This window comes from Triturus cristatus, chromosome 4_1, assembly GCF_964204655.1.
Source record: "Triturus cristatus chromosome 4_1, aTriCri1.1, whole genome shotgun sequence".
Lineage (NCBI taxonomy): Eukaryota > Metazoa > Chordata > Amphibia > Caudata > Salamandridae > Triturus > Triturus cristatus.
The window spans coordinates 232,965,086-232,987,476 of record NC_140585.1 but is presented as its reverse complement, the minus strand read 5'-3'; the positions used below and the strand labels follow the sequence as shown (position 1 = coordinate 232,987,476).

Here is a 22,391-nt window from a genome sequence, read left to right as displayed (position 1 = left end):
ACACAGTTGTGCTTGTTGGTGCTGAGGAGATGGGTAAAGCTGACTTATTAAAAGGCACAGCATGGAATGAGAGAAGCTGGTGCCGAAGTACAGCCATTAGGAAAAGATCTGAAGGCAGCAGCAAAGGATTACAAACGTAGAGGCAACTTTGGAGAGAGAGAAGTCAATATTTTCCCCCTAACTTCATGTTTTTTAAGGTGTTTGATGTTTTCTGATCATGGGATTCATATTTACAAGTTGACCAGTTAACTTGACATCACAATCAATCAATCAAACATTTGTAGAGCACGCTACTCACCCGTGAGGGTCTCAAGGCGCTGGGGGGGTGCGAGGGTGCAGATACTGCTCGAACAGCCAGGTCTTGAGAAGTCTCCTGAAGGTCAGCAGGTCCTGGGTCTGACGCAGCTGTGTGGGGAGGTTGTTCCAAGTCTTGGCGGCGAGGTAGGAGAAGGATCTGCCGCCGGTGGAGGTCCTGTGGATGCGTGGGACGATGGCAAGGGCGAGGTCAGCAGAGCAGAGCTGGCAGTTAGGGGTGTAGAAGGTGAGACGTTTGTTGAGGAATGCTGGTCCGGCATTTTGGAGAGCTTTGTGAGTGTGGGTGAGGAGCATGAAGGTGATCCTCTTGTTGACTGGGAGCCAGTGAAGGTCTTTCAGGTGGTCAGAGATGTGGGTGTGGCGGGGTATGTCGAGGATGAGGCGTGCGGAGGCGTTCCTGTCGGCGTTGGAGTCTCTTTTGGAGTATGGCCGTGGTTCCTGCGTGTGCACAGTGCTCAGTTCTAAGACTCCTCCTTCACAAGCAATGTGCTATTGTATTTTAAACTATCGGTCAACATGGTCCTCCTTTTATGTCTCAACAAAACATGAGTCATTACGTTTTTAAGCTTCAAAATCATACAAAGTGTCAGGAGCTCAAGCGTCACAAATAATTCATCCTCATTCCACCGGAACAAAGGCATTATTAATGGGTCTCCATAGCTGCAGACTGCAGTTATCTACAGGGCAGCTTGGAAATGGATATTTCCATATGAAATGTTTGGCGTTATACTGATATTAACATATGCAAATGTATTGACTGTGTATTACTCATATTTAGATTGACAATAGCTAATGCATTTTAAAATGGGTAACACTGCCATCTTGTTTCATGAGGCTTGTGTGTCTTCTGCTTAGAAGAAGCTGAAGTTCCTTGCTTTCTAAAGTGAAATGTTGCCTTTTATGTGATAACCACAGAATGTTCTGAATGATTGCATCAGTATGCCTGCAGAGTACAGACTGGTCCAATGTGTTTTCTTTTATTAGATCATTGTAAGTTAGAAGGACTCTTAAAGAAGGTGCATTGTAGAGGATAATGAGAAATTAATGAGCTCATGATTTCTTTTTTACTCTATCCTGGTTGGATTGTTTTATGAGAACTATGTGTAGGTCCAGCAAATGTTAGAATTGTGTGATTTAAGTTAGTGTAGAGTAGATATACAAATCAGCACGCTTATGGGATGCTTACTGAGCACAGCTAGGTAGGACATCTAAAACAGGGGAGATCACTCTTAGGAGTACAACTGTTGTTGTAACTGTTGTAGGTTCAGGGACACAACCCCATAAAGAAGAGACTCTACTTAGAAAACTGGATGTCTTAAAATTAAGAGCAGAATTTAAGGAGTTGGAGTTCTTGACCTTGATTTCATAGATGTGTACAATGAAGCAGAGCTTAAGATCCTGAATAGGGAAGCTGTCTGGTATGCATATTGGGCCCATGAAAAAATGGAAGGGTTGGCTACAGAGTTTGAAGTTGTCTTTTATTAAAATTCAGGATTTAACGAAGAATTTTAGAATGTTCATGGCTGATGATACACTAAAGAGAAAGATGCAACCAGATTTAAAAATACATGTCAGAGAGTTAGTGGCGTGTATCAGAAAGTGGGAATACACAAAAGTGCATGGACCGATGGGTAAGAATGAGGAAGATAAAGAAAAAGAAAGATGACAGGCGATGAAGATGGGGGAGCAAATGTGAGTATTATAGAGATTGGAGAATACCCTTTGAGAAAGGTGCATGTATGTTCACATGCCCTGGAGTCGTGATGAACTTTTCACATTCACATTTCAATTACCAAAGTTCACCCCTGACCAGTGGAAAGAATTCTGATGATTTTGAAAGTACTTTGGGAGGACTTGAATACTTTCTTTGATGTTGTGGTCCCTAAAGAAGTATGGGTAGAATGCAGGGTGACTGTATATAGGTCAACTGCCACATATCACATCGCATGACACCACATGGTTTATGATACTATTTAGCTATTTTAACATCATAACAAACTCTTGGCTTTTACCATTTGCGGTGTCCTTGAATATTGGACCATACCTTGTAATTCACCAAGAGACAACTGCCATACATCCAAATAGTTCTGGTTTTACTAATGTATTACTGTCTTAAGGTCTGCTTGATAACCTTAAGAGCATGTGTTTATTCTGTCACATGCTTACATGGCATGTCACTACGTGGTTTGCGACATTGTTTATTTTGGGGTGCATAAACATGTTTGGAGTTAGTCACTCTTAACATCATAAAAAATAATTTGGCAATTATTATTTGCTGTGTCCTTGAATGCTGGACCACACTCCGTAACTTACCTAGAGACAACCGCCATATGATCAAATAGCTATAGGTTTTACAAGCGTGTCACTGTTTTGAGGTCAGATTGATAATCTGTGTAGCATGTTTCTACTCTGTCACATGCTCACATTGCATGTCACTACGTGGCTTGCGACACTATTTATCTTGGGGTGCACGAACATTTCTGGATAATAGTCAATTTACTGGGCCAATCTGTAAACCATTGGATATCCTACTGATTATTATAAATTAATGCATAGTATAAATCTGTCTTAAATAACCAATTCAGAAATTGTTTACATTTTAAATTCTAATCATGGATTGTAATAAATTAGATGCGGTCGTCGACATTGGCCTGAAACACTGTGACAAAGCTTTCTGAATTTCTGGGACAGACAGCCATCATTCTGATAAGAAGGTATGTCAACCAGTACACAATCCATATTTCAGTGTCATTTAAGGGGCTTGAAACTAATTAACTACAGACGGACCCACACATATCACTTATATCTTCTTACAGAGCAAGAGATGTTATCCTTTTTTCATACCAGAGACGATTTATCACAAATAGGAATCCATATCATGTGATCAAGGTAATTTACCCTTTGATTCTGGTATTACAGTACTTACGCAAATTCCTTCTGAAAACAAGCTCTCCTTTTGCTTTCTCTCCCTTATTTAGTGATGATAGCGTCAAGAGTGGCCCTTTCGTGTGGGCTGGAGAATGGCACAGTTGCTTAAGGTCACTAATCTCAAGAAGATTAGAGAGGAGGTTGACTGTGAATTTCTCAGTATCATTCCAGTGGAGGTTAAAATCTTCAAGGAAGAGGTTTTTTGAGTTAGAAAGTGAGGATTGGGTGAGAAGGTTGGATAGTTCTTCAGCGAAGGGAAGAGGATCACCAGGAGGGTGGTAGATATTATGGAGACTAATTGGTGGAGAGCCTTGAGCTTTAAGTTCAGGTCTGAGGTATTCAAAGGTGGCATGGTCAGAGTTCTTAACAAGAGAAAGTTGTAGTTAATTTTTAAAGATTATAGCTAGTCCACCTCCTATTTCTATCCCTATCCTAGGGTTGTTCTTGGGGGGAGAGCCTGCGAGGATGATGGTAAATTGCAGAGGGGGGTCTAGGTGAGACGGGGGAGGATGGGATTCTGTGAGTCCCCGGATAACGGGAATGGATGAGTGGGGTCGGGAGGGTCGATAATAGGAGGGTTGGGGAGGTATGAGTTACATAGGTCGAGTGTGTCAGAGGAGGAGAGATGGCTCCAGGCACGTGTGAGCCTATGTAAACTGTTGCAGAGGGGAGTAGCTCTCCAATGTTGAGGGTTAGAGGTGTTTTGTAAGCCAGAACCAGTGGAATTAGAACGAATGAGGAGGTTCAAGGAGGAAAGGGAGTTGAAATATTTTCTGAGTCGTGTGAGTTCAGATGTCAGGGTTAAGAGGTAGTGTTCAATGTTGTATAGTGTCTGGATTAAAGGAGAGATAGGGGAGGTAGGTGAGAAGGTAGGAGTGCAAAGGGTGTGTTCCGTGTTGGCCGTGTAGGGAGGTCTGAAGTGTGGACAGAGGGGGAGGCCATCAGGGGTGGCTAGAGGAGTGCTCAGGTTGTTGGACAAAGGGATGGCGTGGAGGGGTCAAGGGCACTAAAAGAATCAGGATAAGTGATCTGAGATGGTAAGGGGAGAGAGGGGAGTGAGGAGAGATACCATCCTGGTTAGGGGGAGGAAGGTGGTTTTGAGAGGGTGAGATAGGTGCCGGCAGTCGAACAGTCGGGTATTCCAGGTGAGGGTGCTGGGAGGTAGAAGCGAGGTTAGAGGTGGCACTAGTGGTAGGCAGAGATAAGTCATTAGGGAGCGAGTGAGATTGGGTGACTGTGTATCCTGTTGAGATGTCAGGAGAAGATTGAGAGTGAGGTTGGGTGAATATGTATGCTGTTGAGATGTCAGGAGGAGGAAGGTTCGCAAGCGAGGGTGGGGGTTTGGATATCGTAGTATGGGAGACGACATTAAAAGTTGAAATGCCTGTGGAGAGGGAGGGTTAGAGCCAGGGAGGAAGAGGGTAAAAGGGCATCATGTGGTTGGGAATCTGAAGAGTTTGGAGGTGGTTTGGATAGTAGGTAGGACAAGGTGCTGAAATGTTGCTCAAAGATGGTGAGATGGTATTCGGAAGCTTGTATGTTACCATATTTGAATATAGAGATGTCGATTTCACCGAGGAAGGCAGGGGAAGGGGTAGTAGACAGTTTAAATCCATACGTAATTTTACTAAATTTAGTGATTGGGAGGTGGTGGAGGAAGATGCTTTTCCATTTGGAAGGGCGTTTGAAGTAGAAGATGTAGTTAATTTTTATTATGGAGGAGAGGCTGATGTAGTTGTCTACAAATAATGTTTCATGGTGATGAATAGAATAAGTAGTTTATGTTTAAAGTTTTTCTTAGCATTCTTGGAAAGATTAGGAGTGTAAAGAATGGTCCATGAGTTAGGGCCATGTCTGGTGATGGGGGGGTCTTGAGGGATGAGGGAGTGATTGAGGGGGGGCATGGTAGTTCGATTGAAAGAGGAGAGGGGAGATGCGGTGCATGATAAAAAGAGAAAGGGCGAGGAGAGGAGTGAGAGTCAGAGAAGGGACAGGGGGAAAGTTAATGATTGGGGTAAACACAAGAAGGTATGATAATATAATTAGATAATGGAACAAAAGAAAATCGTTATTAAGTTGCACTCTATGATTAGAGTGATTTTATCAAATATGAACAGATGCTTCAAAGAAATGCCTCTCAGAAAAAAAATGTGCAACACTGATATGTTTAGCTCAAGCATGGTGTCATATGATCTTAAACAATCATGAACAAGCAGAAATAAACCATTTCTCTGAGCATTATGTGGGAAAATGGTTGTCCTATGCCAAATGCTGTGTATATGTAATATTGTATATTGAAGCCTACAGATGTGTTTGTGTTTTTTAAGGAGCATTGTAATATAGTGTGGTTTTAAATGTATATATATTATCTGTGTTTTGTAGCCCTGAAGAAGTCAGCACGAAATGCGTTGGCTAGGTTTTGAAGATTTAAAAAGAATAAAGGATTTGAAAATTTAACAAGTCTCCATGAAACTATTTGTGATCATTTGAAACGTGAAAGACTAATTTTGTTGTTCAATTTATACTATTGGTCACAGTGTGTGCTGATCATCCTGTCGCTAATGGATTTGTGAATTTTATTCACTAACAAGGGAAATAGGAGGTCTTTTTCCCATGATGTTTGTACCACATAGACATCATAACTACAGTGTAACAAGTGTGGTACCGTATGTCTAAGGCCTCTTTGTAAATCTCTTGTTATGGACAAACATAATCAGATGACTGCTCTTTTGAAAATGAAGATTCAGCAGAAAGAGGTTGGCTGGATCAAAGTAAGTAGTACTGCCCAAGAGTCCAAAGAGTCTGTACTTGTGTTAGAATTGGGGTTTCTGGTTGGCAGAGGTATGCAGCCTGTCCAAGCAGGAACCACCACTCTAGTCAGGGTAACCTAGATGCACACTAAAAGATAACCTGTGCTCAACCTCTGGTATATTGGACCAGAGCAGTCAGGCATATCTAAAGAAGCAATGTGTAAAGTATTTGTGCAACACACACACACACACACTAACACAATGAAAGCACCACATAAATACTCAATACAGGGTTAGTGAAACAGATTAGATTTTTATGAGAAACATAAGACCAAAACAACATATATATAATAAGTAGAACTGGAGATATTAAATTTTAAAGATTGAATGAAACTATAGTTCTTAGAGTCAGAAAACGCCAACCAGTGACCTCTGGTTGCGCTAGACCGGGGTAAATCCAAAGTTCAGGAAAATCGCGATGGAGGGCAGGCACTGCTGAAAAAGTACCATGGATGGAGGAAGCATCGATGTTGAAAACTCAATGCGAGTAGTTGAGGACGCCCCTCGCTGCCGTTGATCCCTTAAATGGAAGCAATGTGTCGGTTCTGAACCGCACTGTCAGCGAGACTTCGTCGACGAACCCTGTAGCGATGAAGGCAAAGCATTGTCATTGAGCCAGGCAGTTTGTTGGCATTGAACTGCATAGTCCGACGAGGCGATGTCATCACGCAGCTGCTGCATCGGTGTCGAAGGGAAATGTTTCGGTTAAGATTGGTGCGAACTCGTTGATGTGCGGGTTCTGCTGGACCAGCACAGAAACAAACACTTCCAAGGGCCCAGGGCTGGATTGGCACAACTTGGCAAGGCAAGAATCACAGATGGCAGAGTCCAGGTGCTTTTGCAGGATTGTAGGAAGTCTTTGATGGCCCTGAGAATTCAGAATAGGCGGCAAGCTAGCAAGGACTTGGAGTCACTCTGGGTTCAAATGAAATGGTCCAGTCCTTTTCATCAGCAGGGCAGGGGGTAGCAAGTAGCTGTCAACAGGCAGCACATCAGAGCAGAAAAGCAGTTCTTCCAGAGCAGCAGTCTCACAGAGTGGCAATCCTTGTAGCAGCACATCAGTCCTGGCAGAGTTCTTCACTAGTCTAGTAGTGTATTGTCTTGGTAGGATCAGCGCCACAGTAGCTATACCCAGTTGTGCCATTGAAGTGGGGGTGACTTCAAAGAAGAGTGATTGAAGTACACACAGGCCCATTTCTTCCCAGACCTGGCTCAAGACTGTCAGTAGGAGGTAATCAGTCCTTTTGTATGAGAAACAGGGCACTACCTCTTCAGGTGTGTCAGCTCTCCTCTCTCTTCCTGTCCAGGAAAAGCTATCTGAATGCAGATGAAAGAAGATGGGTTCTCTGTCACACCTACTCTTTCTGTGTTTGTGGCTGTCTAGAAGAAATGTACAAAATGTAGCTATCACCCACCCCAAACATTTATTGGAGATAGGCTGCAGGTACACAGAGCAGTAAGAGCAGAGAAATATCCACTTTCAAAAAATGGCATTTCTAAAACAGTAATGATAAATCCAACTTTATCAGTGAAGAGGATTCATCATTACCATTCCAGAGATATAAAACATGATGCAGCCATGCTGCCACTTCTTTCCAATCAGGAATTACAGCTTAAAAGTGTATTGAGGAATTCACAATACTAACCTCAGAGAGGAGTAGGCCTCAAAGTAGTGAAAAACAAATTTGGGTGTTTGTTACTGCCAGGACATGCAGAGCGTACCAGTACATGTCCTATTTTTTACTTTCACAGCACCCTGCCCTATGGGCTACCTAGGGCCTATCTTGGGGTTGACATGTTTTATTAAAGGGGAGTTTAAGGCTTGGCAAGTAGTTTTAAATGCCAAGTTGAAGTGGCAGTAAACAGTGCACACAGGCCCAGCAATGGCAGGCCTGAGATAGGTTTGAAAGGCTACTTATGTAGGTGGTACAATCAGTGCTGCATTCTCACTAGTAGCATTTAGGTTACAGGCCCTGGGTATATGGTATATCTTTTTACATGGGACTTACAAGTAAACTAAATATTTCAACTGAGTATATTCCAAAGTAATCATGTTTAGGAGAGAAGTACATACACTTCAGTACAGGTCAGCAACGTCAAAGGGCTCAAAGTCCTAAGGCCAACAAAAGAATCAGCAAAAAGAGGAGGTAAACACGCAAAAGGTTTGGTGGAAGACCACCCTAAGATGAAAGGTCCAACAGCATGCTTGTTAGGAGAGGTTGATACAAGTTTGCAAACAGAACAGTGGTGTCAAAAATCCTAAACGGGAATTTTTAGTGGCTTCTTGCCTCACTTCGTTCTTGGTTTGCATTGAGATATTAGCTCCCATATACAGCAGAATGTAATTTGTTGGCAGTCGAAGTCCCTGGATGAAATTTTGCTTTATGTGAGATATTGCAGTGACAATTTGGAGGCAAAGCAGAGGAAGATTAAGCAGAAAAACATATTGGCTCAGAATGGTCAATATGTGGCAGGTTTCCGGGTTTAAATCTGCTCCTGATGTTGGTTTCAAGGTGATGGTCAGATAGCACATATAGGAACTTTTGGACCACAAGGCAAAAGAATGGTTGTTGATTGGAATGCAGAGATGGACATAAACATGTTGAAGAAAACTACTGCTTATCATATTTGTAACATGGCGGCAATGGAAACGAGAATGTAGATTAAACCTAAATCAGATGCAAAATGATGTTCAAATGCCAAATATGAATGCCAATATGCCCCATACCCCAAAGATGCAACAAGAAATGGGTAACCAAAGATAAAACTTGAATCCAATCCCAAAGGTTCAATTAAACTCTTTCATGAGTGCCGAAAGTATTTCACAGTTCCTGGTTTTTGACAGATGCGCTGGACTGGATCCTGATCCATCACAAATAAGAGACACCATGAGAAAGACACTAGTGGACCACATTGAAGGAAGTTCCAACAGCTGCAAGGAGATCTTCTCGATTGTTAAGGGTTTCGCCTAGTCCTCAGATGTGTCAACAACATTGCTGCATCCCAAGTTTGTGACAATCTAGCCAACTTCTTCCACATCAAAATCACATAGATCTACAGCAACCTCGCACACCAACCCAACCCCAGAGAACTCATCACTAGCCTATCCAACACCAACCAAGACAGCCACCTGACTGGACAGACAACATTTATGAGAAACTATACAGCTTCAATCATGCGGACCACTCACTCAAGGGCCCAACAGACCCATGCCCCCACCGCTTCTATAACCTGGGAACATCACCAATCAGCACCACTCTTACCCACATCATTAACACCTCCATCACCTCATCACTTTCCCAGATTAATTGAAACTTGCAGAAATGAACGCCCTGCTCAAGAAGCCCACAGCTGACCCAAATCAACTAAGCAACTTCCGACCCATCTCCCTGCTCCCTTATCCTTCCAAAGTGATTGAAAAGGCCATCAACAAGCAACCCACAACCTACCTCGAACTTTACCAGCTTCTAAACAACACTCAGTCAGGATTCAGAAAGAACTATAGCACCAAAACAGCACTCATCTGGGACACAGATGACTTTCAAATCATCCTGGACCTAGAAAAACAGAAGCCTCCATCCCGCTTGACTTCTCCACGGTCATCAAATCTGTCTCCCTCTACACCCTCAACAGAAGGCTCCACAAGATCTCTATACAAGGATCCGCTCTAAAATGATTGTGTTTCTTCCTCACAGTAAGAACCCATAGGGTCAGGCTGCCACCCTTCAAATCAGAGACCAAGAAACTGATATACCGAGTCCCAAAGGGATTGTCCCTCATCCCCACCCTTTATAACATATACATGACACTCCTCGCCAACATCATCCGATCACAAGACCTCATCATCATCTCCTATGCCAATGACAACCACCTCATGCTCTCCCTGATGGCAAGATAACCACCACCAAAATCAACTTAACCAACTGCATGATCTTGGTACCAGACTGGATGCAAACCTACCTGAAGCTCAACTCCAAAAATATGGAAGTACTGGTCTTCAGCAGCAAGACCTCTTCATGGTACTCCACCTTGCAGCTGTCAGAGGTAAGACCAAGACCAACACCCACAAGCCAAGTACGAAATCTAGGGATCCTAGACGACATGCTGAACATGACAGCTCAAGTCAAGGCAGTGTGCACCTCCTGCTCCAACATCCTATGCATCCTGCGAAAAATCTTCAAATGGTTGCCTTAGAACACAAGCAGTTATCACCAGCAGGCTAGAATACGGCAGCACTCTCTATGCCGGGGTCTCCAAACAACTCCTACACAGACTCCAGGTCATCCAAAACACTGCTGCAAGACTCAAACCCACATCACACTGAACCTCAGGAAGCTTTATCACCATCCTTAAAGCCTCCATAACTACAGCTGCCTTTCCTGATGCATGGAAGTACACAAAGGTTAGACCCTTCCTCAAGAAATCTTCATCAGACCCCAGAGAGCTCTAGAACAACCGGCCCATCTCTCTCCTCCCATTCCTCACCAAATTCCTCAGGAAGGCCATCAACAAAGAAACAAGCTGCTGGACCCATCCTCATCAATTTTCAGAGCCAACCACAGCACAGAGACAGCCCTGATCGCAGCAACGGATGACATCTGAGTCCTACTTGACAGAGGAGAATCAGCGGCCCTCATCCTCCTGGATCCCTTCACAGCCTTCAACACTCTCTACTCCACACACTCATCAATTGACTATGCCAGATTGGAATCACAGACGATGCGCTCGAATGGATAGTTTCCTTCCTCATAGGGTGCCCACAGAGAGTCCACCTCCCTCCATTCACCTCGCAACCCAAGCACACAATCTGTGGAGCACCCTAAAGTTCATCCCTCATCCCTACCCTCTTCAATATATACATGACCCCTCTTGCAAACATTGTTCTTAAGCACAACATCAACATCATCTCCTATGCTGACGACACTCAGCTCATCCTTTCACTCACAACGAACCCCACCTTGACAAAGACTTACTTTCACAACTTCATGAAGAACGTTACAGCATGGATGAAAGACAACGACCTGAAACTCAGCACGGACAAAACGGAAGTCCTGGTCTTCGGCAGACACACCGCCCTTTGGAATGACTCCTGGTGGCCAGAGAAGCTTGGACCCACCCCCACGCTGAAAGACTATGCCCACAAGTTCAGCATCATACTGGAAAGAGAACTCTCCATGAAAATACCGGTCAAAGCCGTCACCTCAGCCTGCTTCCACACGGTCCACATGCTCCACAAAATCTTTCGTTGGCTTCCCATCAGCACAAGAAAAACAGTGACACGGGCCCTCATCACCAGCCGGCTCGACTACGGAAACCCGGTCCATTCCGGTACCTCCTCAGAGGTCCTACAAAGACTTCAGGCAATCCAGAACGCAGCAGCCAGACTGATCCTCAACCTACCCAAGAGGACACACATCACCATGCACCTGAAAGACCTCCATTGGCTCCCGATTTAGAAGAGATGCCAGCTCAAGCTCCTGAACCACACATACAAAACCCTCCACAACCAAGAACCAGACTACATGCACCACTGCCTGATCTTCCACCAACCCTACAGAAATCTCGACTCCACACACCTTGCCCTCGCTCAGACAACACGTATCTGCCCAGGGCTGGACTGGGCACCCCTGGGTGCAGCCGAACTGTTTGCCAGGGCCGGTTTCGGGTGATTTTGTTACAGGGGACGATTTTGCAGCTATGCTACAAAAACGGTCCTGTAACAAAAACGGCCCCCACCCTAGTGGCCCACCGGGGAAATGCCCGGTGCCCACTATGGCCAGTCTGGCCCTATATCTGCCTCAACCATGCTGGATCATGTGCCTTCTCCCACCTCGCTGCCCAAGTCTGGAACACCATCCACCTCCCAACTTCTCCATCACTAAACCACTCCAGGAATGCGCTCAAGACCTATCTCTTTGACTGATACCTGCAGCACAGCTCTTGGATACCCCTGGGGTGATTAGGTGTGCTATACAAATATGACTTGATTGATTGATTGATTTGCTGGCTCCCCATTCACAAGCACTGCCACTTGAAACTTCGCATGCACACATACAATTCCCTACACAGCACAGGACTAGAATACCTGAACAGCCGAACGACACCTACGATCTGCTTCACTCTCATTCATCCACACCTTCGCCGCATCCACAAAAGCAAAACTGGAGGTCGCTAATCCTCCAACATCCTACCCAAGATATGGAACAACCTCTCTCAACTAGGCCTGGGCGGTAAATTCCGTTCCGCTCGTGGAATTTTGGGTAATTTCATGTTCCGCGGAGAATGCGGAATTGCCAAAAATTCTGCGATCCACGGCTTCACGGAATTTTTTGCTTGTTCGCGCTTTCAAAATGCGTGTTCGCAAGATATTTCCCCCAGAGCACACACACAGCGTTCGCGAACAGGAAAAAAGCATCGCAAACGGGCGGAACAAGCAATTCCACGTGTTCGCGGAATTTCTGCGTGCTCGCGGAGATTTTCTACCGTTTCGCAGAGCTTTGCATAGCGCGACTACGCAAATTCTGCCCACCCCTACTCTCAACACATCAGAGTTCTTGAGTTCTACAAGACATTGAAAACCGAGCTCTTTGATAAAGCACCTTGCGGAGCATAGACTTACACACCTTCCTAAGCGGCTGGATACCCTCTTAGGTGGTTAGTGCACTAAGCAAATCAACATAACATAACATGGAAAGTAGATTGCTGGTTGGTTGTTTCCAATCCGTGGAATGTAAGTTTAAGATTGAGTTTGAGGGTTTGACTGTCTTTCCAGGTTCAGTTGCCAGAATGTGTAGGGATGTAGTTGTCCGGAAAATAGCCGTATTTTCAAGTGTCTTATGAAGTGCATATGCTCCTGGATGCTTTGAATGCTGGCTGGTGGTGAGTTCCAGAGCTTGGAAATGTGGATTGGGGTTCCTATGGGTTTCTTGTGTTAAGGTGGTATAAGGATAAGTTGGGCAAGACTGGAGTGTAGTGCCCTGTTTCGTTTGTATTGCTTGAATTTAGCTTGGAGGTATATCAATCGTTTTCCTTGGAGGCTCAGTCGACAATGAAAAGACACTCAAACATTTCTCTTCTTGTTTTTGGCAGTGAAGGGATCGCATGACTGAAGTCATGTGGTCTCTTGAGTGAAGGCAAAGAGAAGTCTTGCAGCAGCATTTTGAACATGGGTGCACCGAGGTATCGACCTTTGGCATAATCTAGCTTGGAGGTTACAAGTGTGATGATAACTTGCAGCTTCCGTTGGTATCCAAGGTATGGGATGCTGCAACAGAGTGTTTTTATTGTGTAGAAGGCAATCTGGTTGATGTTATTAACATGTGATATCAAATATAGGTCTGAATCCATGTTTGCACCTAGGTTTCTGACTTTTATTGATTTTGTTGGAGGGGCCTCATGATCCTTAGGCCATATCGGGGTAGGCTGGTATTTTAGCCACTGACCAAAGGTCATATTCTCTGTGTTTTCCGTATATAGCTTTAGTTGGTTATTCATCATCGATGTGTTTATAACTGGACAGAAAATATCAAGATTTACATTGGAGAGTTCTTCCAGACCATAGACTATGAACATTATTTGGGTGTCATCTGTATAGTTGTACCACGTGAGGTTGAATGATTTAATCATGAATGGTGTGGGGACTAGGTAGATGTTGAATAATAGAGGAGATATGATATACCGCTGTGGGATGCCACAATGTTGTGTGTGAAGAGCTGATGGTAAAGGTGGAGCCAACACTAGTTCACAATCACAGCTGAGAGGCCAAAATTTCAGTGGGCATCAGCTGAACTACCTTTATACCTTTCACATATGGTACGCCAAACAAGAATTTGCTGGTTGAAAAGATTGCACAATTGTATAGGACATTAAGTCATCTCCTCCTTAAGCCATCAACTTTCACGACCTTTCCTGTTCCTGATTCATACGTGGTTGCCACTATCTAACCCTACTAAATATTCAGAAGCAATGTCCAATCAGGAACTTCAGATTTCAATATTGCATGGTGCTTTGATTACCTTATTGTGCTGGGGCAACCTTCAGGTATGACTTACATTGTCTAACATTGTCCCAGCCTACACTGTCCAGTTGTGAAATGCAGCTCGGTGACATAATGTATCTGCTCTAGAGATCTTTATTTTGTTTGCATGACCCAATTAGTTTGTTAGGTCAATGTTCCTGCTGCAGAGGGCTGCAAATACTCAAACTAGCAGTAGCATGAATCTAAAATGTCCCATTAAAGACTGCAACATCAGAAAGGGCTGCAATAACAGAATATCTATCTTTCAGAAACAGTTTAATATCTAGATATCCTTGCGGGTTCAACACGATGAGAAGTCGAACTGTCACACAAGCCCTCATCATGAGCAGACTCGACTATGGCAAAGCACTCTATGCTGGAATATCCCTGCATCTTCTGCACAGGCTCGAGGCCATTCAAAATGCCACCTCAAGACACCGCATTCCCTTCTACCCTCCCCTTATAGAGCTCCACAAACACAGCCAATTCAAACTCCTCACACACACCTATAATGTGCTACACAACACTGCACCAGCATACCCAAACAAACACATACACTTTCACTAACCTGCCGGACACCTACCCTCTGCCTTTCTCTCACTTACACACACACTCACCCCGCATTAAGAAAAACAGATCAGGAGTGTGCTCATTCTTCTACATCGCACCTATACCATGAAACAAAATTCCACAAAACATTAAGGTCCCCGCCTCGCTTCTGGAGTTCTACAAGAAGCTGACAACCTGGCTATGTAAATAGCACTAGGGGGAATACACACAGAGACACCTGCTCAAGCACCTGGGTGGGGAAAATCTATGATTTAGGTAATTTTTGGTGTTTGCAGGGTATTCTGGCAAGAAAATATATTTTGATCCATGCAAACTACACCACCCTAGATTTCCCCAAGTAGTGTTTAAGAATTGTCTTGGCTTGGCAGATTTTCATGGGTGCAAACGAGCCCTGGACTAAATACAACAGCTACCAACATCTCCAGAATGGGTGAATTTGCTTGGCAAAATCTTGATGTTTCTTTGCATTTTAGGGCCTTCAGTGAGCCTTTCCTTTTACAGGTGATAGCAGTCAATCAAGTGTATAAACACTGTATGGCAGGGCATTTCCCTGATCCCTGCAATTGTTTTTAGCGAGGTTTGTTTTCACTTTTGTTTTGCTGTGCAATGTTGAGAGGTACAGAGAAGCTAGAGAGAAGAAATTCTAGGAAAGGAGAGAAGATTGAGATAAAGAAAGAAGAGTAAATAGAAAAAGCAGGAGAGATAGATGGGAAGATAGATGCATCAGTAAACAGAAACAGGTAGTGGTTAAAAGGTTGAGAGAGGCAGTGGGGACAGAGGTTACCAGGTGGGAAGAGAATAGAGAATGCAAGAGACAGGCTAAAGGAGTAAATTAAGAGATAGATGCATGTGGAGAAAAGGTGATTGGGGATTTTAGGTGGAATTTACAGCTTGACATGTTTTGACCAATACATCTGGCCCAAAGGGATTTCAATGCACAATTTTGTGCTTTATTTCCTAAAAGGAATCTTAGTGTAAGATCCATAGATCACCTTGCTTAGCGGTCCAAAGTCCTAATGAGATCTAACCATTGTTAAATAATACACATTGAGTTTTGGAAAATGCTTAACAAAGGCACCTTCTTGTTATTTGTTACTCTATGCTCTTGGTTAGAAGACACCTTCCCTTTTAATGCTTATCCGCCATGTGTACATTTATGGTATACTTGCTGTAAAGCACATCCTACGTGCTGAGAAGTCCAAGTTCTAACATGCAGGTGATTTGGCTTTCTAGTATACTTTTAAATATGTCAGTCTCTTAACTGTATCATAATGTGAAACTTGACTTTTATCTGCACCAGTAGTAATGCCAAACAATCCCTCCGCAAGTCAATATTTTCCATTTCAAGTGTACATGGCAGTCTTTCATGCTTTCTGCATTCGTCAAAAGTTCATGTTCATTCAAGCACCACATAGAGAGTGCCACCTTGAGGATGCTGCATGAATGAGTGGAGAACGTCCATAATTCCAGAAGTGGAGGACTCTGTGGCATCCAAATGAGTAGTATCATGCAAGCAGAATGAAAGCGAGAGGATATACAGAGCAAGACTCTAAATGCGATTTGTGAAACCACGACGGAAACCCTTATAAGCAGAGCTGCTGTCTGCTCATCCATGGCTCTTCTAACTGGGTATGGAACTAGTTTCCTCAGCCAGGCAAGTAACCTCAAATGGAAACATCAGAAACATCAGAGCTCGCACAATCACCTATCCTTTCCAATGCCTATCCATCTTGCTGATCAATGTCTAATGAAGGTCTCCTTTGGTACAAGATATTTCACACAACCTGCCTGTAACAATGAAGGGTGTATGCCAATGTCGGATCCTGCTTCATGTCCATTTGGCTGTGACAGGTGCTTTTGATCAAATGTAATTGAACTATTCATCTTTTGTCATAGCCTAATTCATTGAGGACATTCCCATCCTCCCCTGTCAAATGACATTTAAATTCTATTTCGTTTTCACCATTTTAACACCCCTAAAACTTTTAAATCACATTGTTTACCACTAAATTCAGGAAAGATTCTTGATGGGTATGCTTGCAGCTCTCTGTAAAGTTATTTTTATATTTGTAGTGACTTAAATTCATCATCACTCATGAAGTTGGGTAGAATTAGGAAACTCCACACTTTACAGAGCAGATAAAGTATCATATATTTTCATGAGGTAAGGTTTATCCCTTCAGTCCTTCCAGGTGTGATGTTTCCCAGATGCTGAATGCCCCACGTAGGACATTCTCCAGACAAACATTTTGAGAGTGGAGGCTGGACATCCAACACCTCAGGGAAGACTCTTAGCTGGAGCAGCTTCTTTTAAAAAAACACAAAACTTCATAAGCTTTGCATTTCACAAACCTTAAAAATTGTAGAAATTGCACAAAGTTACAAGTCAGCCTACTTATTTTAGAAATGTACAACCCTCTACTTTAAATCCCATTTAATTGATAGATTTAAAGTTGGATTGTGGAAAGCTGATTGATTGTGCTTGAATTTGTACCTTAGAAAATCCACCTACTCCTTCACATAGAATCACACGGTGTGCACCCTGAATATTGAAAGCAGAATATTGATGGCACAGAATATCGAGGACAGAATATTGAATCCAAAATCTCAACAAGTAAGTATAGATTTTCTATACCCTATTCCACATTTATGTATATATGCAACATATATATAGTTACAAGGTATGCAGATGAGAAGTTAAGAATAATAAATCAATACCATCCTGTGTGCACTTACCTTTCAATATTGTGTTCTTGATATTCTTGTACCAATGATTTTCCGGGGAGTCGATATCTAGTAGTACAATCAGTATTTGGGAAAGAATAAACCTATAGAGCACAGATTTAATGTTTGGTCATAGCTGAGGGCCATATACCCCTAGAAATATTTTTCTGGCTATTGGCCTGTTCGAATCTCATACTCCCTTCTTGCAGAAAGACGGAATCGAGGAAAAGATTGGGTTGAACTCGGTTTTATTTGGTTTGTGCACCATTTTATTGAACAGTGATTTTTTGTTGATTTTGTTGCACAGCCCATGCTTTAGAGACTCCTCTTGGGTCACATGACCAATAATGTGCCTGTCTTTTTCCTCCTTGGACTGGTCAGCCATAAATTTTCCCTCTTCTGTTGAACATTCATTTGAGTGTTGAGTAAAGGAGGATGAGAAGAATGTCTTGGCTAACTCTTGCCTAATTGTACCTCTGCTGTCTTCCCATCCCATGTAGGCCCTAATCAAAGAGAAAGATTTGTCAAACGGAGGGTAACTGTTGCAGGTTTAATTTTGCATTGATTGTGCATTGTGTTTTAAAACTTTTTTGCTGCAAGTGGTTGAAGTAAAGTAGGTAGGTGGCTTTTATTCCTTTGCTTTTGTTGCACACCCAATGGTCTCCAATGGCTTACAGGATATGGGCAGAGAGCTCAATGTTAAGAACAGAACCTCTGCCCTATTCATCCCCTTTTTTTACCTGTCCTTGTGCCATGCCTATGCTCCTACCTCTCTTGTTCTGTAACTTAAACAGACTCCCTTACTAATACCCTCTCTTTTGGTTCCTTAATCTATGAGTATCGCCACTCTTAGACACTGCTAGTGACCTATGTATCTGTGGTGCCTGATTATTCCTTGGGATCCTCCTCTACCATTCCTGGGAAGATTCCTCAGATCAAATAGCATGGCTGGTTGTAAAATGTTCATTCCTATTGGTTGTTCTCTGCCATACCTGGGGTAATCTTCAGACATATATCATTCCTAAGGGTTTCTTCTGTACAGTCCGTGGGAGGGACACTCGGAGACAAAATAGTATAGATAGTTGAATAACGCCAGTTTCCACCTGTTGTTTCTCTGCCACTTCTCTCTGAACTCTTTAAGACCATTTACTGTGGCTGTCTGCATAATGGCTGCTTGTTTAAAGCTCCTGAATAGACAATTCTGTGGTCTGCATTAATAAGTTACAATGAAGGAATGGAAGAGGACTTTGTAATAATGATGTCCAGTAGCCAAGATGTAGTTTAAGTAGGTTTATTCAGACTTAGTTACAAGTTGATAAGGTCATGTAGAGCAGTCCCACCTGCTGCTCAGCTCATACTCCAACTGCCCACCTCACCTCATAGGAACCCAAACATTCCATTCATCATCACCACACCAACACTCCACGCAGCACATTCACACTGGCTGAGCAGCTAGGGAGAAAGCAACAGGGTAAATACATGAGCAGGATACTACATCTACTCCCCCTTTGTATAACACAAAAATGAAACTGCAAAACAGAATAAAGTATATGCAAGAAGAACTATAATAAAACATTGAGAAAAGTAAAGAAGAAAGATAGTTAAAGAAAGAGCAACAATATAGTATTGAAAACTATTTTAAGAAGATGCATAGGTAAATATACAAAAGAAAAGTGAGAAAAAGTGAGAAAGTGCATAGATAAATTTACAGGATGAAAATTGAGAAGATGTATAGAGAAATCTACAGGATAATATGTCACACATCCTCCCCCTCTATGGCATAAAAAATGGCAGAAGAAACAACATGTTAGATAAATGACACAATCGCACCTATGACTACGACCACCCACACCCACTGGCCAGACAGGCATGAGAGAAGGCACAACAAAGCGCAACATTAACTAGCCGTAAAAATTACAGACACACACATGCATGACATAAAAGTAATGGGTGTAGTAAACCCGACCAAATGTCCCCCAAACCAGGGTGAGTGGAGTACCCTGTAGCACCAGGTGACACTCACACCCAACCCACATTCTTAGCGTAAGGAAGATAAAAAAAAGTGTGAAAATGGGTTAATAAAACCCATACAGCCACTCCTCACTAAAGGGCAGCAAACAAAACGTGTAGCACAGGGTGACTTACACACCGTCCAATCATCCCTCATGTAAGGGTATGAAACTTGAACTGTCTAAATGGGACTGGTACCCATTTGAACACCCCTCATGTAAGGGTCTGTAGTGTAAATTGTAGAAATGGGCCTTTCACCCATTTCCACCCCTCTTGTTAGGCCATGTAACGACTAACATACCAATGGGTGACTACCACCCACTAAGTCGTCCTTCATTTAAGGGTACACAAACACACTTTGAAAATGGGCAAATCCCACCCATATCACAATCCCACGTGTAAGGGATATGTAAACTTCAATGTAACAATGTAGTGTAGTATGTAATATAAAATGTCAGCATAACTCAATAGCGTAAAATGCAAACATGAAGCAATATATATGTATGTGGCAAAATGTAAACAAGTGTTGCGTAACATGTAAATACAATCGTCCACACCACAGGAAACGCCACAGATCAACAACAAAGGTGAGTACACCCTATAAGCCAGCAATAATGTAAAATACACCACAAATGCAGAATGTATGCAGTTGCAAGCGACCTTTAGGCAGAAAAGATGCATCAGGCATATCAAAACAGACAAAGGTTGATTCATGTTACAACTTCAATGGATCCACATATAATGTGAAACTGCGCAGGCACAAAACATAAGGTAATGAGAAAGGAACAATCATGCATAGCAATTGATTCATCATGGCAAAAAACCCAGTTACAGTGATAGTTTCCAAGAAACAATAACCAGATAAACCATTCAAAGGCACCAGTGAGCGATATCTCACTCGATATAAAACCACGATGAACATACTTAAAATTTCAGTGCCTCAGACTGCCGCAAGAAGATTGGATATAACTGCCAGAACCTATAAGCTCCTAGAGCCGTTACCAATACAGGCACTACGGGAGACTGGTGTAGAATAACATGTACCAGTTTGTGTTCGATTAGCTCCTGCTGAGTACGCATGTTTTCACGGACCCTCAAGACCTCACAGGCTGACTGACTGGAAACTGAAAGGCACTTGTTACAACCTTGTCCCAAATTACTTCTCAGAAAGACTAGACCCCCTTTGATGTGTCTCACTGTCCAATTGGCCAGTGCGACCTGCGTGACATCAAGTAAACGAAGGCCAACATTAGATAGCATATGGTGAAGTGAAGTGTAGCCTTTCATTTCCCTTCTACCTCAATGTGATCGTCTAAGTGCACACCGAGGTAGTGCGCACACACACTTCCGAAGAGCCAGACGGTCTTCATAATCCTGCAGACTTCCCCTTTCGGCAAAATATCAGTCACCGCATGCAGGTGCATGCAGAATAGTGATGTCAGTCAGTGCACCAGTCTTTTAACTTCCTGACTTTCCCAGTCGCAATGCCTAAACAGTGACCTCACTGAGTCACGAACACCCATGCAGGATAGAGTCCTTCAGAGATAAGGACCTTTTTCCATAAAGCAGTTGGAATGGAAACAAGTTAGATGCTGGGACTTGTACCCTCCTGATCACACAGCTCTCGCTCATGTTGAAACTTCAACGGTGAGTCAGTTGCATGGCCACACTGCATGAGCTCCGCAGTGCCGTTAATAAGACTTCCTAGCGTAGGCTCCACAGTACAGTTGATAAGTCTGCCACCACAGTACAAGATGTCCATACCATGTCACCACGACTTCCGAAAATCCACAACACAACCAGTTTCAGTAAAACATACACTGCCAGTACATGACATTGTTGAGGAGCTGACAAAACTCGCCACAACCAAACTTTTCCTTGTCTGCCTTGACAGGTTTCCTAAATACGTTGCCCCTATCCTTCACACAAACGCGGACCAATCCGATGCACTGGAGGTTGTCTCCACTTACATGGAAATCAAACCAAGTAGATAACAGAACCACGCCCTGGCTGGGGCCGTCTGGTGTATTGGACACTGGTGGGAATGCCAGGTGTTATGTTGTTTATTTCAGGCTCCTTAGCAGTTTCTTCCAAATAGGTCCTTGAATAGTTACTTCAAATTGCAGCTCAAGCGCAGTTTCTGTAAGTTCCTTAAGCTTTAAAATTTTCTTTTGAGGGCCAGCTTCATGAAAACCACTTTTAGAACATGAATTTGTCTCCAGATCGTTGCCAAAATGTAATAATGATGTCCAGTAGCCGAGATGTAGTTTAGGTATGTTTATTCAGTCTAAGTTACAAGTTGATATGGTCATGTATAGCAGCCCTACCAGGACCAGCCTGCCTCCAACTGTCACACCTCACCTCACAGGCATCCAAACCACACCATTCATCATCACCACACCAACACCACACCAACATTACATGCAGCAAATTCACACTGGCTGAGCAGCTAGGGAGAAAGCAACAGGGTAAATACATAAGCAGGATACTACAAACTTCTCCTCAGCAGGAGGGAAATACATGCCTCCTCTACAACAACCCTAAACAGGCAATCCGTTTGATCGAGGAAGGGCCAAAGAACTGTAAGGTGATAATTTCTCTCTGCTTGTATGAACTCGATAGACATGAGATCTAGGATGTGTCTTTTTTCCTTCTTACTTTTTCATTTCACCAAAAAATATCTTGAGTCCACATCACACTCTTCATGAAATGCTTCTTCCTCCATCACAGTAGTTTCAAATCACTAGCCGTCTAGTTTTGGACAATATAAAGATGTTCAGCAGAGATTGGGGTGGGTGTCAAGGGAACCTTTTTAGCCATTTCTGGATTGAGTGGAAGGATTTGTAAGCTGTGACTAACCCCCTCAACACACAACCTTCAGCACCTCAGTGTATGCTGTAATTTAATCCCAGCGTGTAGCTGACCATGCAACCCTCTTCTCTCTAAGGAGTGGTGGGTAAATGCATGCTGGGATCCTGCACTGTTTCAACTCTTCTGGCCCTTTGGTAGCTGGAGGA

The 22,391-nt window shown here is 43.2% G+C and overlaps 1 protein-coding gene across 1 annotated transcript in view; it reads right to left on the bottom strand.

Moving 5' to 3' along the window:
* LOC146854174 (aldo-keto reductase family 1 member B1-like) overlaps window positions 1-22,391 on the bottom strand; it is a 280,183-nt gene that overhangs the window by 103,641 nt on the left and 154,151 nt on the right. The gene's annotated exons all lie outside the window — the stretch shown is intronic.